Source organism: Coffea arabica, chromosome 5c (genome assembly GCF_036785885.1).
Source record: "Coffea arabica cultivar ET-39 chromosome 5c, Coffea Arabica ET-39 HiFi, whole genome shotgun sequence".
NCBI classification, from domain to species: Eukaryota; Viridiplantae; Streptophyta; class Magnoliopsida; order Gentianales; family Rubiaceae; genus Coffea; species Coffea arabica.
Genome location: NC_092319.1, coordinates 35,828,353 through 35,832,645, shown reverse-complemented (window position 1 = coordinate 35,832,645; position 4,293 = coordinate 35,828,353).

The following is a 4,293-nucleotide window of genomic DNA, read 5'->3' as shown; positions in this document are numbered from 1 at the left end:
ATAAATGAACACATTCATGGGATGAGATGAACCTTAAAAAATAAAAAATTTAAATTTAAATTTAAATACAAAAGATTAGATGAATTTTGGGATTTCAAATGGTATATGAGGAAAATAGGATACATGTAATCAACGAGTTCTTTTGCCTTGAGAACGTCTTTGGCTTACAATGAGAAAGAGAAGGTCATGAGTTAGACGAGATGGTTGGTCAAAAAACTCGGCCACAAAGTTGCTCATAAAGCAACTTTTGTGCAATTAATCCTTATCTTTTCCAGTACTCTAATGAGCTGATATCTGGAGCATGAGTGGTAGAAAGATAATGCACTACCACGTAAAATTTGCTGTTTTGCCTTCATTTTTTATCCGAAGACTTCAATGCTACATTGGGTTTACTTAGTTTTGGAGTTTTGCGATATTCTTCAGTCCATCCCAATGCCCTTTTGCATGCCCTCATTTAGGAGTTAATTTGATGCTTACTTAGTGCTTTACTAGATTAGACTTCAGGATCTTATTTAGTGCTTAAACTTTTGATCAGGTGATTAATAAGATGACCAATCATGTATTTCCTAATTAGTAATTTAGTTTTGAATCGCTCAATATATTTTATATGTAAATATCTATCGAGTTTATTACCATTGTTTTGCTAATATTGTATGCGTTTTTTATTTCTAATCTAAGCTAATCTTACTCCTGCTTAAGCAGATATTGTTTTGTCCGCTATAAGAAAAAGCCCCAAGTGAGCAAAAAGGGAGGTCATCATGGATATTCAATGCCTAAAGTCATTGGTACCTCAGCAGTGAGCAACACCACCTGTACGTCCAGCAGTCATTATGCAGATTCTATGCCCCAAGGCATCAGTCAACAACACTTAAAGCTGGCTAGGAATGTACACACTAAGGTGCTGTTTGGACAGCAATTTTCTCCAAAAAAAAAAAACATTGGTATATTTTCTATGAACTAATTTTTCTATCACTTTTTTTACCTCACATATATTAAATTGCTACAATAATTTTTTCACAAAAAATCCAGAAAAATGCAATCCAAACAAGGCTTCCAGGACCAACCAGGTTTTTTGCTGGCTACTGTTTTCTTCTTTTAGATCTATTTTGATTATTTTGTGAACGACTTATCATGCTTTGATTTGACTAATACTAGGCTAGTTGCCATGCTAATGCTAATACTAATATGGAAAAATGTTGCGGCAACCTTTGATTCACAGAACAAAAACTATATTAACTGTAGCATCAAAGTTAAAAGTTTTCTAAATCGCACCAAACCCAAAAAAATCGTTGCCATTTTTTAATCTTTTTTTGTCCGCTATAAAAAACCCCATCCCCCCCCCCCCCCCCCCGAACCCCAAGTGAGCAAAAAGGGAAGTGTTCTTCTTTCTTATCTTACCTAGAAAACTTCATTTTCTCTATGTCAATTGAGAGCTCCCAAATGGCAACTGCTGCAAACACAAATTTCTGTACCATTAATCTGCGCACAAACTTTAATACTCTCAGATGCTACTATTTTCCAGAATTGCCTAACTTGGTCTCATCCCAGCAGGTTATTTTTGCCTTCATTATCGCAACTTTGCTCAGCTTCCTCCAGATCATGTATCACCACCAACCCGAATCACCTTTCGAAACCCATCAAAAAACGATGCTCTTGGCCATCGGAAGTTTGCTCATGTATTGTTTATTATATGATATCAAAGTGAGACTGAAAGTCTCTGAAAATCATCATACGGCGGACCACCTTTTCCATATTTGCATGGCATTCTTTGGTGCCCTATCCGTGGCCTGCTTACTATCAATCTTTTTCCCTGGGCGGCTTTGCACCCTCCTTCTGCTTACTACTCTACCCATTTTGTACCCACTCAGTTACTTGCCTGGATTCCTCATTCAAACCACCTGGAACTGGTGGCAAGCAGTTACCACTCTACTTCGCCATCAGCAGCAGCAAAGAGCAGTTGCCACTCTACTTCGCCTTCAGCAGCAGCAAAGAACATCACTAGGATCTACAAGGTTTGTTTCAGTTCAACTGCTGCGGATCGCAGAAGATGATGTTATAGACCAATTCAATCTGCTTCCTGTTTGATCATCTGGTTATGTAGACTATCAAGTAAGAATCCTGACTGTCCTATATGTATGGGAATTTAGCATTCAGAACAATATTCTGGCCAAATGCCCCATTTGGTCCAGTCCAATATACATGATTTGATCATATATGTATACCTTTTATTTTTTTTTTGGTTTCAACCTACACTTTTCAGGAGACCGTCAATGATTAGTTTGTAGGGGTTTCAAGCCCGCATTTGGTTGCTTGTGAATAGACTAGGCCCTAAAAATACCCAAAAAACGCAAAATTTAAGATTTAAAATATGCTAGAAATGTAAAACACAATAAAAATAGATAGTCCAATTGGAATAACACTTTGTTACCAGGTTGATGCTTAGCCTCGTTAGCAAAGAAAAATGGATCCACTTGTAGGTGCTGTTCATAATTTAGATCGTGTTTGGATTTTTAGCATGTGCCCAAAAAAAAAAAAAGGAAAAAAAGATTTTTAGCATGTACGTATTGCACGTATTGCACGATAAGATGTACGTCTTGCATGATTTGCATCTCACGTTAGATTTTATATGTACAGAAACTAGAAGCATCAAAAAGTCAACCGTTCCTGCACAATTCTTGATCAATTTATTAATTTCTATTTTTCTATAATATCTAATAGTTGTGTTTTTAAAATTTCCGTTTCTCATCTTTAAACAGGCCGAAGAAGATGTGGGAAGAGATGGGGCATCAAAAATGAAAAGATTTCACGAGACGTAGAACGTATGAAGAAAATTTGTCTAAAGAAAGTCAGTAAGATAGTATTATTATAAGTCAAAATCTCAAAGGCGATGTTGTACTAAGCCCGCTGAAAGCAGTGTTTGTCAACAATATTTTGTTGTTTAACTACTTCCTCAGAATATTTTCGGTAGACAATAGTTATTAAAAAAATATTAAAAAAAGTAGTGAGAGGTCACACTTTTGTTTCTTTGAATCAAAATGAAGGCCATAATTAGTTCATTCAGTTCAATAGTTAGTTTATAAAGCTAAACGAAACCAGACTTTGGCGTTTCTTTGGTTACAACAAAATAGACAGTTGACGGTTTCTGTATTGATAACCACCACACTATCGATCAAGAGGCCATCAATGGAATAAAGCGCATCGGATTTTCTGTCTCGTACCCTATACCATTTTTGCGCTTTACACAACGGATCTTCTGTCTCATATTTTATACTACTTTCTGTGCCACTTTTTACTATATTGTTATTTCTCTTACATAAACATCATGTTTTAGTTCTTTTTTTTTTTTCTAAAGATCCAATAATTATTAATTAAGGTAAAAATAAATACAACAGTTTCCAATAATATTTATTTTTTACTTAAATAATGACTTTGCATTGATATCTACACAATCTTTTCTTACAACAAAATAGACAGTTGACGGTTTCTGTATTGATAACCACCACACCACCGATCAAGAGGCCGTCAATGGAATAAGTATTAGAGAGTTTATCACAAAAAGGGCCTTGAAGTAACGTGGAAATACTCACAAGAGTGCAAAGTTATGTTGTGAAAATTTAGATAATCTCATAACAAATCTTTGACCAGGCTCTTGATAGGTTGCTTGCCCCATAATGGTTGGGAGTGTTGAAATTATATATATAAAAAAAATTTATACTAAACCACATATGATTTAAACGACAGAAACAAACTAATGGATAATTTATCTAAGAATTTCCATATATATATATATATATCAATTATAAATGACATGATTTAGAGTCATTTTTTGTTAGTGGCCTCACAAAATTATTCAATGAGTTTTTTACAATACCAAGAATATATATATTCTAGCAAGGGTGGGGTAGAATTAAAGAATCAAAGAAAGGGGATTGATACACTGGAAAATTTTCGTCAATTTTCATCTTTTCATTAGTTATGTCTGTAAGTTTATGAAATAGTTGTAAACATTTTTGGTGTATTAGGATAAGCTTTTATTTGCAAATTTGTTTCTCCGTAAACAAATTTATTATATTTTTTAGGAACCTTGGCCGGTAAGGTAGACATTCTCGACTCGACTTTGCCATGCTCTCGCTCTGATGATGCTCGTTTCCCGTCGCCCCCTTTACATCATCGTTTGACAAAGGTCAAAGTGGAATCTTGTTAGGTTTCACACTATGTGCTACCACTGTTGATAAAAAGCAGGGATAATTTTAGAAACATCCCCTGCGATTTCTGACAATTTTACTAAGCTCT